General features: G+C 35.8%; 1 long non-coding RNA gene across 1 annotated transcript; it reads left to right on the forward strand.

Annotated features, from left to right (window-relative positions):
* The first annotated feature begins 11,943 nt into the window (after window positions 1–11,943).
* LOC126911238 (uncharacterized) lies at window positions 11,944–14,586 on the forward strand. The gene is made up of 2 exons (XR_007705761.1): window positions 11,944–12,744; window positions 13,673–14,586. It is a non-coding gene; the product is annotated as an uncharacterized LOC126911238 (long non-coding RNA).
* Window positions 14,587–15,739: the final 1,153 nt, after the last annotated feature.

Below are 15,739 nucleotides of genomic sequence, written 5' to 3' on the forward strand. Positions count from 1 at the left end.
ACGAGGTTCACCGGTACTTCTCAAAAACCGGAGGTACTAGAAGTCTTCATCGACGCGGTCCAGGTATACAAGGAGTGTGCTGTGCGGACGTGAGTGACGATCACGCGCTGCGGGGACTCCCGATGCTGTTAGAGGGCGATGCCACCGTGTGGTGGCGCGGCGCCCGCAGCCACCTGGAAGGACGCCGTGCTCCGACTTCGCTCCATGTTGACTCCGAGACTAAGATTCGGAAGTTGTTGGGCGGGTGCGGAGCCCCGATGGACTTCAACTGTGTCCTCGTGCACTACCCGTACACAGACCCGTTTAGTGACAGCCAAGAATTCGATTTCTCATCACTGTCAGACGCCGAAGCCGGCATACAAGATATCACGTGAAATGTTCAGCTAGGAACAAAAAGACAAACGTGCAGAAGTGTTTGTGTGTAGATTTAGGTCTCTAATTGTAAACGAAACCTTTCGTACTCAGAACTGACAGTAGCAGTTAGGCTTTAGGAGCGGCATTACTCCAGGGGAGGGGACCGACGAGCGACCTATAGAGTACGCCAGTCGCCTCCTCACGTCGGCTGAAAGAAACGTAGGAGGGGTAGACCACGCAAGAACTAACCTGATCGCGGGGACGTTCGCTCAGGTTAGAGGGGAGACTGTAGCAATGAGGTTTCATCACATGCACCTGGCAGGCTAGATGTTGACACACACTGGCAGGCTGCGTTGTGACACGGGAGAAGAATTGAACGTTTTGAATTTGACTAGGTTGTCAACGATGAGAAAATTTTACATTATTTGTCATTACATTTTATTGTCAGAAGAATTTTAGCTTTCGTGTAAGACACAACACATGCTAAACGTGTTAATAAATAAAATGTCCCGTGCGCCTGGAATAGTAGTTGCAGCAAACTTTCGCACCTTTGTAACTTGGTTTTGTTCTTTTACAAAAGAATGAACGACCGACGTCGAAGCTATAAGGGGAAAAATCCAATTAATTTTATTTCACTTCAAAAACTAGGCTACAACTTTGATGAATGTAAAGAAATGTTGTAAATATTATTAACACGCTTTTTATTTGTCTTCAAAGTCTAAGTCAAAAGCCTTTATTTCAATTAGGCACATTTGAAACGTCAAAATTGTTCGTCAGTCTGTCTTTTAGTGAAGCTAGGTGCTCGTATCAAAGTGTAAAATATATACACTATTATTGGACATTGGGACAGGTGATTATTTGAGAAGTGGTGATTATGTAAATCTCCACTGTGGGTGAATACAAAACTAGGTTGTACTCCTACTACTATCACTACTGAGAATTTTATAAAGTTTTGGTCGATAGAGAAATCAAAGGTGAGAGGTGTTTCTCTAATTTACTTAAGTCTTAAAGTACGTGAAACCTGAAGTTACCGTTCAGGGTATCCTGCAATATCTTTTATGCGGACATTTGGGCTACACCATGTTGCATTTTACGACTGGAGTCACTAAAGCTCTTCTCAACCCATTTTTGTTCACTATTTGACGCACTGTGTGCAAGCAAGCATATTACCAAGGGGTTTACTGCTGGATGAATGAAGAAGTAGGAAATGAAAGTGTATTTTAAGATCAGACTACAAATGAAGCATACAAGGGTCAGGTGGGAAGTTTTTTTTCAGATTTAAAGTACATTATACGTACATAAATAACAATTCACAGTACGAGCAATTAAGCATTCCCTGACTAAGTATTGGATGAAATTAATCGAAGTTCGGATTACGGCCACCGGGGCTTTAATCTGCTCAGACGGTATCAGGGCGCGGACTTGTTATCTGTTTAATGTCTGGTAAACAACGGGATCAAGGGATAAGGAACGTCCTTTCATACGGTACTGGCCCTCTGGCGTCTGGATTAGTGCGCTTTCCGCTGACGAAGATTGCCGCTCACGTATTACATTTTACGCGAATGTTACTCTGTATGTTTGTACGTACGGCTTTAGCGTGTTCATCATAGACACCAAACTATTCTGTTCTGTTTTCCTTACCAAGATACATGTATTGACGTGTACATTTATAGAACGGAGACAGGCCTCTGCTACAATACCCTCTGAACTTCGGAATCACGTTCGTATCGAAGTGCTGTTAGGTCTACCTAAACAATTAGAAAGCGGGCTCAACAGGCTTCGGTGCGTAATCGCGCCGTACCCTAACTGTTGGTGAACTCGTAATTGTCCACCGGATGAGACAGCCGAGCGCCGCGTCTCAATCGGTGTCGACTTAAGACTCCATGCAAATTCAATTTCGTGCCCAAGCCAACCTACACGTAAGGCCAACCGAACATATTATTGCTGGATTTATCTTTATTGCAGCCGTAGAACACTCCAACTAACTTCGACTGTCGAACTTGCGCCATTAGTGAAGACACCGAGATACAGGATTGTTTTGGTAGGGGCGGAGTTGTAAGTCTTATTGCTTTTAGTGCCAGCGTAGGGCTGGATTGTTTAATCTAAGGTGTTTCTTGGGGTTGGATACCGAGTTTTTAACTTTGATGTGTATTTAGTGCTGGTTAGTTTTGATTCAATAAGGAGACATTATCTACAACATAAATACCCCTCATACTTGACAATTTCTAATCGTGTTCTTTTACGGTAAGTACCTGGTTTTGCCTTGCCAACTTATCTATAGAGTGTTTCGGTACTTCATCGTATATTTGTATGGCATCCGTATTATTAATATTGTACAAAAAGACAGGATGTTTACAGTGTCATTGTCAACTCAGAATTCAATTTGGAATAAAATAGAGCGACAAAAAGTAGGACCGAGTGCGTCGAGTACTTCACTGTTATGACATAATACGCGCAATACCAAACCATAATACGGGAGACGTATAAAAAGACATCGCTGCCGGCCTTTACAAAAGCAGACGTCACGAGCTAATCCACCCGTAAAATGTCCCAAATCGGTACAAAAAGCGGCCGACAAAAGTGTTGTTGTATAAACGTAAAATGAAATTTAATAAACATCGAACAATGGGGCCGGTTGTAGATATTTTGTGAAGATAGTGAATGGGAGATAAGCTGGCAAAAGGTTTGCAGCACCGCGTATGTTTGATGTCGCCTCTCGTCGCCGGAGCGTGAACGGTTTAAGAGCAAAATTGCACGAACGCTAGTGGCATCTGTTAACTGTGCACTCCGCACAAATAGATACTTTTAATTTTGCAGATGGAATGTGATTGAACGACTGCCATTCAATAAAAAAATGTATTCAACGACCTGCCACCGGGTTAGATACAAAAGTTTTAATTTACCATCGATGCAATCAAAATAATAATCTGCTTTAAGTATGTAATTAAAAGATACGATTTTGCTAATAAATTAAATTGTATATAATTGTAATAGTTAAGCAAAATAATTACTTAATTATACTTACTTCAATATCTACTCAAGGAAATGCAGTTTGCCTGAAAGTACTACTAGACGCAGTGTCTGCTTTAAAAGCATTGCAATAGATAAACTTGTATTGATAACTTTGCTTATTGTTTCGCCCATAATTTTCATAGCGGTGGGCAGAAGTGTTATCAAACACCCACAATTATTATCCACTGACCGTATTAGGTTCGATTTGATGCTTAATTGTAGGTAAGGACTTATCTAGTACTCAGGTTTGATTTAAATAACGTTAAGGAAGAAACACAGAAATGAAATAAAACGTGACAAAGAACACATTTAAGGGATATCTATACTGTAGCTGTAATCATTCTCTTTGGCAAATAAAATAATTAATTTCGTTGAAATCGCGCAATCATCCCAGAAGTGTATTAGGAGATAAGTATCAAACGTTTCTATTTAACTTCTCTCCCGGGCGGAAATTCCCCGAGCGCCATATTGAAATGTTTATAATTAAATTACATAAAGACGAAGAAAATTAATTTCACAGTGCGAAGTGGCGAGCGCGCCGCGCCTCGCTCGCACAAAAGCGGAAGCTGGGCTCAAAGGCGGCAGAGCGCCTCCGCTGGCGAATTTAATTTTCTAGATGTTTTTGGAAATTGCCGAGGAGTTGAATAATCACGTTATAACTTAACGGTATTAAATTTTATACGTTAAAGTGTTAATATTTCATTTTCAAGTTTAATTTAATTAATTCCAAAGTTAGGATTCGTTGAATGGAGCCAGTGGGGATGGGGTTCGATGATATTTCCGAAGATATTTATCACTCATTGTTTATACAGATTTAGTGGACTTCGTGATCTTCTGAGTTATCATTATAAAGTACTGTGAATTCAGATTAATTAACTTAGAAAACTTCTCGGAAATATTTTTTTTAGCAGTCATTTTACCTGCCTAAGTAGGTAACAATAGCTTATAGGTACTTAGACAGGTAGCCAGTCATTAAGGATGGTAACTTAAAAAAATGTACACTAGTTTACCTATCAATATACTTATGAAATATAATAGGTAACTAAGCAACCAGTAATCATCATCTAGGAAGATGTATATTATCAAGAAGTTGACATGAGCATAAAACAGACTTTAGACAGACCCTAATTCACACCTAATTATGACTACAAAATATCTCAAGATCCATCCAAACATTAGTAGCAATGTGTAGCGCCTCTCAGAAGGCGGCAGTAGCGCCTCGCGACGAAACAAATTGATGTACCTAAATAATTATTAATGCCTCACGAAATTTAATTGGAAAAGTTGAATTTGTATCGCGCTCACGGCGTAGGTGAGCGATTTGAGTCGCAACGCTTCTCCGACTGTTTACGAGATAATTAATCTCAAAGTATTTACTGCTTTAATCGAGGCCCTCCCTAGGAGGGGGGAGGGAATAACTCGCGTATGTAATAACGTTACATACTACGTCGATACGTCTGCAATATTACATTGTGTTCTCTACGTTTTAATTAATTATTCTCTTGTTGTTTCGTTTGCTTTAATTCGTTTGTGTTTTAATAATAGACCGTGTCGTTAAAATATGTTATGGATGGATACGGTGCCTGAAAAATATTATCTAAATACTCCATTAGAAAACAAACTAGATAAATATGTATATGAGTGGTATGATTGGTGTAGCACCGTAGTTATTAGATATATCAATTCTTAATTATTTACAAACCCCTTAGTTTACTTACAGTATATTTGACGACATTCTTCCTTCTCCACGGATCTACAAAAAAAATATTTATTAATAATCACCATTACCTAAAAACGAAATATCTTTTTATTCAAACACAAACAACATACTCAACAAAACTGCATGAAAAGCAAATTCAGTCTTGAAAAGTTTTAATTTAGTCTATTCGATAACAGGTGGCGCTAGTAGTGTAGTTTAGTTGCAAACAACCACTATATTTAGTTCCACTTTTTGCCGTCAGTTACCAGCGCCACCGCGACATCGCTCACCTAAGTCACTGTACAAACTTTGAACATAGAAATTGAAAAATGATATTTTTTTAACAGAAAGATGTGTAAATTGAGTATAAAAAAGGTATTAATGCAAGTGGTGGTATCACGATCTGGCGTAGTAGTGGCACTCGACAGGTTTTGTTTGGCATGGCGCAGCGCATGGGCCGTTTAAGCTAATTAACAATAGATCGAAACCGACTGCAGTAACAATGAAAAACGAAGAATAAATGTCAATTTCACAAACGACGAGGAGGGTTCGGCTTTAAATCGAATTCCGTTTAATAATAGTACTGCGTTAGAGTTGAATGCACTCTAGATAGTACGATAGTTTAACTATTGTATTTTAATTGTTGTGAACTCGTTTTGTTTGAATTTGTGATTTATTTATTTATACATTTATTTTAGTATGTTTGATAACTGCTCTCTTTGTAATATCAAGGGTAGACAGAGTAAATTCTCAGTACTTATTTTATGTTTAAGGTCGTTGCAGGTATTTTTTTTTTGTTTTTGGTGCACAGAAAATTGGAACTTTAGTTGGATATTCATTACACGATATATTACTAACGATATTGGGTTTAGTTCAGAATTACAAAATATGACACGAGCTGTTTATAAAACTCACGGCAAAATAAAAATTCTCGATTTTCTTCTGCCTTTATCCCAATTTACTTGGGGTTGGTACAATACGTTCTCTTTCCTCTCTTCATTTGTCATTACTGGAGCAAAGATAAATTAATGGCTACGTTTTCAAAAGAGAATAATATAATATGAATATAGACCAAGGGGAAAGGGGACCAAGTAGGAGGTCCATGCTTCAGCATGAATGGGCAGGCTCGACCGGAGTGACACCATGGCCTCACAGAAAACTGACGTGAAACAACGTGTGTTTTGTTGTGTGAGTGTCTTGACTGGAGGCCCAATCCCGGATTTCCCAACAACCCTTAAATTCTTAACCCCCAAAAGGCCGGCAACCCATTTGTGTTAAAATCTCTGGTGTTTCGGGTGTCCATGGGCGGTGGCGATTGCTTATCATCAGGTGATCCGGCTGCTCGTTTACCGGCTTATACCATAAAAAAGGAGGCAGATGATTTGTGGCAGTAGTAACACTTTTCTCCTCTCACATTAGTATCGCGAAGATATTTGTACAGGTACACCACTCACAATTCAAAACTCCGTGTTATTACTTTCAAAAAACGTTAAATTTAATAGATTTAAACGTCTCAAATCCTTATTAAGTTGAGAAAAAAATGAGAAAGAATACGAATGCCATTTTAAAAAGCTTGCTACCACAAAATAAAGCATGGCTACTTAATGTCGGAATAGAATCGGATGAGTCCCCTTGACCGTGGCGTCTGATAAAGATCTGCTCAGTGAATTCGTTCATTTAAAGTATAAATGAGTTGGAATCTGCGAAAAATCTCGTTGGGAAAGCGAGCGCCGTGTTCCTCGACTGTAGGTGCGTTTTTTGTATTGTTTTGCAGGATACGGTTGCAATGTAGTTCAGTGGTTTAGCTGAATCTATGGTTATAACTTTTAAAATGACCAGGTAAAAATATAATTAGTGGACTGTTATTGAATATGGTTCTCTAGGTCTCTTTTGAGAGGGTGAAATCATCCAATGACTTTTCCCGCTTTGGGTGAGGCGAGAGGGAGTGTCAGACTCTTACTGACTAAAAATCACCCGAATCCTAGACATCCTGATATTCGAGCCGGAGCCCCGGTAACCCGCTAAGCATTTTGTCCGCAGCTTCGGTCGGTTCTCTAGGTTATAACTTAAATTGGAATAATTATTATGTAAGTATAACTAAGATACATAATGGTTAGGTTAGCTCCCATTTTAGCATATTATTTACGTAGAAGAGAATGGTGATATGACATTAGATAGGTACAAGCATTTTGTAATCTATGTTACGAACAAAACTTGTACGAACATTAATTTATATCATTTAGTTTCTTCTTTTGCTAAAAAAATTTTTGTTATTGTTGGTTGTACTAATAGCAAACGATATTAATCAAAAGTAAAAACCTATATACATATTTTAAATACCGTTACTAAATAATTGGGAATATCTTACAAATACCCGATACGAGATGCTAGATAGTTGCAAATATATAACAAAAAGCGTATAACCGAGACTAATTAAGTACAATGAACAATAAAAACTTTAGTGCTTATCAAGTTTTGCGAAAGTGAACATAATTAAAGTGGACAGATGTATGTAAAGCGTTGCGAAGCAGCTGAACATGTAAAGTAACATTAAAGTTAACACGGTCTAGTAAGAGGAGAATAATTGCCGGCCTGGGGGTCCCGTGCTCGCACCAATGATTCGAGTATGAGGAACCGAGCCCTCCCGGCTGACCACTGCCACCCCGTTGCCAGGCAACCGCCCGCTACCTAATCATCATAAACAGATAAACCCGCCATCTTTGATAAAGCTTTAATTTATACTTCGTTCTTATGTTCTAATGTAGTTATCATTTCTTGAAAAAATGTAGGCAATACTTACTCTAAGCGTAGTAATAATAACACAAGCGAGTTTTGTGCCCAAGTTTATGTTATAAAGTTAAATATTCTCTTACGAAAGTCTGAGTCAACGGCATTTATAACGTAATGTAATCCTTTCAGTTGATCGTTTAACCCCCCATTTAAAGTTTAAGCCGTCTGAATATTTTACAAATTTCAAAGAGATGTCAATCGAGTGTTTTATTTTGCATAGGGTTTAGCGCGGCGCGGGCGAAGTCGCAGGGGTGCACAAGTACATTTCGATGTAGGTCGTTTGTTTGTTTCGCTTGCGTCACCCGAACAGCAAGCATGGCGCTCAAATATTGCACTTATTGTTGACAGTCTAACTGATTTATATCTTTGGCGTTGTGTGCTTTTGTGCGGGATATATTTAAAATCAATAACTGAATGCTTAATGTCGATTTGAAAGCGATGAATTTTAATAATCGTGTTACAAAAACGTTCTAAAGTCATAAATATAAAGCGGTAATTGATGCAAGTCTTGTCGGCCATTGTCTTAGCTAGGGCAATCGTTTCCGTGAGAGTACGGTCGGCGGTGGTGCAGTGGCCACCGATCGGCCGATCCGACAGTTTCAATTTGTATGCCGACCACCACGAGGCTCACGTCGCCCACCCCGCGCGTTCTCACGCCACTTCTTCATTCAAATTAATTATTATTTTCGTTTTTAACAAGTGACACATGTTTCACTGTTAACCATTTATTGTAAATCGTTCGCCGTGACTTCAATGTAAAGAGGTTCAATCATGACAGAATTGGATGCAACAGCTATGTAATTGATATTTCATTAGAATTTTAATTGTAAGTAACTTCAACAGTTTATTGAACAAACAAATTACAATTCGGCTCATGTCGTTGAATTTTCAACAGTTTTTTAACCGACTTCAATAAAAGAAGGTTCTCAGTTTGACCTGTATGTATCTAAGTATTGGCTATTTATTTTGTTTTATGTCAAAGCAGTAGTTTCTTGGAGCGGTGTTAAAAAACAAAATGGTCGGATTAGTCGTATAAGGTGCAGCCATTACTGGCCATTATCATCTATTCAAGGGAAGTTTTCACGTTCGATGTACGTATTTTGTGCCTGATGTGGTTATTCCTGGCTGGTCGCGTCGAAACAAGAGCGGCTACCTTTTGAATGCGATTGAAAAAATATACAAAGGCAGAAGATGAATGAACAAAAATTGCGCATAGCGGGTGAGAGACGCGCGCCGCAGTAGGCACGCTTCACCACCTACCTATTCAGGATGTGTCGGTTATGGTATCGATCTAATGATCCTATCCCGATTTGGCGGTACTTCGAAATACGACTTTTTGTTGCTTTTCTTGCATCCGATGTGGCTGTCCGCAAACGGGACGTCATATAACGGCGGTAGCAAGTATTCAATGTTAAAATCATATTCATTATCTATTTCTGATGCATGATGTTTCTCCTTTATGGATGGTAGCAGTTATAATCAGTTATGAAATTGGCAGGGCTACTCACTAAATTGAAAAAAAAAGTAAATCAATGTTTTGTTTATAAAGTATTTTATTAATTTTGTTTATAAGTACTTGTAAATAATAAGGTATTAAGTAACGTAGGTTTTACAAAAAGTTATACCGTATTCATTAAAATATCTAATGAATCCTTACTTTCCAATACTAAGAAATCAAATCATAGAGAGGCCTTAACACGCATTTAAGTAAGAATTAAAATAAACGAGTTGTTTATGCAAGCATTATAGGCGGTACATAAGTGTATATTGCGAGAATCACATTAGAAGCATTAAATCCTCCTTGCATTCGTTAACTGCGGCTGTGTATGGCAAAATATGTGAACCGACTTGCTTTTGCTATTCGCTCCGTATGATTTTCAGAAATGGCTAAGGCATATAGGCAGTAAGGATACAATATTTTTATGCGGTGCGTTTTTCCTTAGTAGTTGTTTTTACGACCATTACCGTATCTAAAGTAGGAAAATCGCTCGAGATGCTACATTCTAATGATGGCTCGCAAGTGAGCGCGTGCGCCGGTACTCTCCGCTTCGTCACAGGGCTGCCCATATAGAATATATGTATTATATAAAAATGTTAATTGTATTAAACAATAATTTTAAGGGATAATTCTTCCAATACATTAATACATTGTACAATCTGTGCGTTTCTCACGAAACGTTCTGTATCTCACAGCAAAACTGTCGTCGTTGGTATTTCCGAACTGATACGACCTTCAAACATTTAAGAAAAGAGCGTATTCTTTTTAAAAGTTTGGCCACGCACCTATGACTCCACTGGTATTGCGGGTGTCAGAGGCGGCGCTGATCGCTTATCATCAGATGATCCGTCAGCTCGTTTGTCCCTATTTCATAAAAATAAAACAGGATGAGAAAAGATACCAATAGGCGTGTATAGCCTGTAAGTTTTTAAAATTAATAAATATAAGGTACCTTACCTAAAGTATACTACTTGTAGGTACACGAAGGTACTAAAAAAATATATATGATTATCTCGTGGTCCGGTACGCAGATCTACGCCAGACACAATGTACCTATTTTCTATTGTATTTCATATACCGGCAGACAAGAGGTTATATTACTTTATGATTGACGCAAACCCTAGCCAGTCCGCCACACCTTACAGATATAACACATACTACAAATGACTATGTATCGAGAAAGGAAAGGTATAAATCAATATTAATGCAACTATGTATGTAGTTTGCACCATAAGTAACTAACACCGAACGGCTTTAGTGCTAAATACCATTTTATAATATAGTTTGGAAATATATGTTTATATAAAGTTTCAATTTCAGGAACGTCCTTTTATAAACCTGGTCCTTTTAAACTGCCATCTCCAACCCGCTTGGCTAGCGTAGTCTAGTGTGCGTAGCGAGATTTTAGTAAATTATTATTTTGTCGAGGAGGCCTATAATCCATGAACTGAAGACCGAGAGTCCAGCAGTAGAAGAACACGACCTGATGATAGAATATAAGTTTGCAATCACCAATCCGCATTGAGCAAGCGTGACGATTAATGCTCGATCCTATAGCTAGGCTGGCTGTGGATAGGCTGTTGATGATGATGACGATGATATTTCAACATTTTACCAAACGCAAATTGAGGCTTCATTATAATGTGTATTATTATACATTAGGCATTTGGCCGAAAAAACATTTGTTTTCGTCGATTCGTGTCTTAGATTTTGTGGGATAACACGGCGTTGACAATATAACATACTGACTAAAACAAAGAATTTTGCTTAGATAGAAAAAACAAGCTAAGATGTTAAAATACATATATTATAGGTGTTACTATAACCTTATCATAAAAATCTACGATTCATATCGACTGTAACTGTAACGGAATTCTATAAGAAATATTGTTTTCCGGGTTCAGTATCCTTAGTACGAGTTTGTTTTACGTTTAAATAAAAGTATTGTTATCAAAAAGTGACTAAGCGGTATGCACAGATATGACCATGCATTTAACTACCCCTTAAAATATCGTTATGCTAATTAATGCATGTCTCAGGTGTTGGTAGAAAAAGCTGCGAAGATTAGTTTTCGATTTCTATGCAAGTCTGACTTGATAGATCTGCCACTCGTCCGGTGAAACTAACAGCATTTAATATTGTGGAGTAGTCAGGTTTAAAATACATGCGTTTTTATAGGGTCATACAAAAAAATAAAACCGTAGATTCATAAACTAAAACTGCTCCGGTCAGGAGTGGATTAAGTAAAATAGACAACTATTTCAAAATTCTCATAATATTTTGAAATAAAAATGAGCTCAATCGGCTTAAACATTCTTGAGATTTAGTGGAACGAACAAACAGCGTTTTATTTGTTTATGCTTTATATTCTTAAAGTAACCTGCGTTTATCAGTAGAGTAGCCTGCTAAGTAAAAGTGGCACATTTGCATTTAGAATTACAGTCATTAGTGTGGATCGTGTATTGAAAAAAAAAAAACTTCTGCGACGTTGCTGTCAATATACACGCTTTGATTGTCGTGGCGGCTAGGAGGTTTAAGACGCCCGCTTCTCATGCATGAGAGTGCGAGTTCGAAACCTACCAACGGCAAGTACACGCGGCTACGATAACTAGTATACACCAACACATCGACACAACTATCGCTACACAATATCCCTGTGTGGGTATTCCGTAGTAATGTGCATAAAAACGTTTGTTCATTACGCACACATTGGTATATACTATAAATTATTGTGTCGGTATATGTAAGAATTTCGTAAAAGATTTTATGAATAAAAACAAGGGTAGACATAAAAATAATACTTAACAAACATTTAATAAATCGAACAACGAAAGATCGAGCTACACAAATTATACCCATACAAATATATCTAAAGGAATCTTCTCGTCGTATATTTATATTATTGAATCGATTACAATATTTCGTAACATTTATTAATTGCACGTTTGGCGTAATGGTTAACGCTTTGAATTATCAGGCAAGGTGTCGCAGGATCGAACCCAGCAATAAAAAGTTCTTTTTGTAGTGTTTATCAAATATTTTTAAACAACATCTAATTCTAAATTTCTAATGATTCGATACTTGAGTATTAAATTTGTAATGTTTGTGGCGACCACGCAACTCTCGGGTCATTTTATTTAGCCCGTTTATAAAGTAACTACCGTCAATTCTTTAAATGTTTTCCAGATCACCCAACTTACAAAATAAAATTATATTCTTAGTTGTCAATTTATGAGCATTTCATTTTCATAGTTTATTGCTACATAATTCGTGTGTAAAGCTCAACATATCTCAACACTTCACAAATTTGAAAAAGGCAGAAGTAATTATTTTGCACGAACAAAAGATAGATCTTTTCTTTAGTGAAATAGAAAGGCGCTTAACGATATCGGTGAGTAAATAAGATAATTATTATGTTGATATTCTGGGTAATTGATTGAATTAATAATTTTATTTTAAGTTCTCTAAAATTATATTTTTAAATATAATAAAATAATGTTATTATTTTTTGTTTTATAAAATACAAAAAATAATAACATTAAAAAATTTATGAATATTAATATTTGAATAATGAATACTTTTTTATTATTATTGATGAATTTATTATTAAGAATAAATAATTATTGTTTAATAAATTTAAAACTTAATCTATTTTAATTTATATTAATAGGATACTAATAATAATATTTTCTTAAATATCCTTATAAATAATTTATTATTAATCCTGTTGTAGCTTAAAGGATTTTAGTAGCATTTTATTACTGTGTAAACCTATACAATGTGATAGGGGCGAGACTTCTAACCCGTTAAGGCTGAATACTACATCTAATTTTATCGACAAAAGTCGGGGGTCGAAGGGGTCGAATCCCCTCCCCCTAAAAATTATGGCTATTTTAATATTTTTTTTACTTTTTTTGATATCAAAGGTTGTATGCGTCGTAGAAACAAAAAAAAAACGACAAACGGTAGCTAATAACCTTGGCTAACTAATTCATTACTTTTTTCATATGTTTGATAATGTTTTGGTGAGAAAAAAAATCATTTGTGAATTATTTTTACCGAAAAAATCACTATTTTCCAATATTTTCAATTAGGGGTTCAACCCCCATATTATTTTTTTGTCGATAAAATTAGATGTAGTACTCAGCCTTAACGGGTTAGAAGTCCCACGCCTATCACATTGTATATATGTTGATTATAAAATATTGTATAATTATTGTGTTTACAACTAAAGCTACTTGTAGTTATATTTTATTCCTATTGATAAGTAACTTTATAGATTTTCATGGTATTTTAAATAATATATTTTTGTTTAATAGTGTAAGTCCGTGCAGTTATGGGTGCGCAGATATGCGGAGACTGGTGATATTGAAAATTGCCAAGCTGGGCCGAAGCCGAAGGCAAATTCGTTAGCCCGGCACTACGACATCATAGCCAGGCATAAGGCTGATTCCTTTTTCAACACGCACTGCAGCAACGGCACTCGATGTTTTCACGCAAACAATAAGGAGGCACCTGCATTCTGGTTTAAGGTGCAGGGAGCCACCCAAAAAGATATTGCTGCCCACAATGCACCAGGAACAGCGATAAAATTTTGCCAGAAGTTTTATAAATTTTGATAGGGCTAATAATGTGGTTATATTTAACGATGTAAATAATTAATTTCATGCTAGCAGCATAAAGTTTAAATTTATTTGTATTGAATATTTTTTTTGCGTTAACGCTGAGTTATATCGATTTATTTTTCGATAATCAGTTACTGAGCCATCAGCCAAATTATATATAGTCCAAATTAACTACAATGTTTATATTTTTAAAATAATATTAAAATGCAGTCTAGAAAATACGGTGAAGTGATGTTATTGTTATGCGGTTAGAAATTGTCATAATTTCTTTCTATTCAACATGTTAATTCACTTCATTTCTCATTTTTAATAACTTATGTAACTGCTGTTCAACTAATTTGAAACATTATATTTACGCTCATCCTTAACCAACTTAGAGTATGATTCGAAATGTTATAATGTTAAAAACTTATTTGTATTAATCGTCACATTTTTGCTAACATATTGCCCACTCGATATTGAATCTTATAGCAACAGCCTTAAAACACAAAATGGAGAATTCTAATAACAAAAATTTGCTAATTTCAAGAAATAACAATATTTACTGTGAAGCGGAAATTTGGAAAACAATGTTTTAATTAAATTTTTATAATAATTTTATTTTTTAATACTTTTTTTAATTTTAAATTTTAATATTAAAAAAATATATATATATATATAATGTTTCTTATTGTTTAATAATAAGTAATAAACCATATTAAAATTTAATTTATTATTATTTAATTAATAATAAAAATTATTATTTAATAATATATTTTTTTTTGTAATAATCATTAATAAATAAAAAATTGTCTATGAAAACAATTAATAACATTTTTTATTTGATTTATATCCAATATTTATACTTTATTTCTATAAAAATAAATTATATGTAATAAAATAGATATCGTTTTATTTACCGACTTAAATGCTTCTTTTATAGTCTGATTTTATTATACAGAAAACAAAAATAAACTTAAAAAAGACAAACAACGAAATAAAATTCATCTAAAAAATACTTTTTACGTTTTGCTGGTTTCGAACCCACATCGGCGTGGAGGGAGACGATTAGAGCAAGCTCGTTAAACCACTCGTCTACGAGCACTACATCTAGTTCAGTGAAAATGTTGAATCATATCATCAATTGTAAATATTTTTAACCTTACCCATCTATTAAATTATAAAAATACATATACCGACACAAAATTTATAATATATACCAATGTGTGCGTAATGGTCAAACGTTTTTATGCACATTACTACGGAATACCCACACAGGGATATTGTGTAGCGATAGTTGTGTCGATGTGTTGGTGTATACTAGTTATCGTAGCCGCGTGTACCAATGTGACTTTTTCCGAGTTATATGTCCTTTCTAAGATTATTTAGACACCACTGACAAATGATGAAGGAAAACATCGTGAGGAAACCTGGGCTTATAATTTCTAATTATAAGTTTGACATCGCCAACCCACATTGAGCAAGCGTGGTGATTGAGGTGATTCTCCTTGTGAGAAGAGGCTTTGGTCATCATCATCATCATACATACATTAGTCGTCTCCATAAAACAGAAAATAACTAGATCGACGCACTGATCAGTTTATGATTTGACTGAGTTTATTAGATTAATGTATAAGGCAGCAGTGACTTGTCCAGTTATTTTATTAGGACATGAATCGGCCATGTTCGCATAAATGTAATTATTTACAGTCACTATTGGATTTTGATATGCGTCTCTGGCCATATTGACTACTAACTTCACAAATTCCTATGTAAATCAAT

This window comes from Spodoptera frugiperda, chromosome 1 (genome assembly GCF_023101765.2).
Source record: "Spodoptera frugiperda isolate SF20-4 chromosome 1, AGI-APGP_CSIRO_Sfru_2.0, whole genome shotgun sequence".
Classification (NCBI taxonomy): Eukaryota; Metazoa; Arthropoda; class Insecta; order Lepidoptera; family Noctuidae; genus Spodoptera; species Spodoptera frugiperda.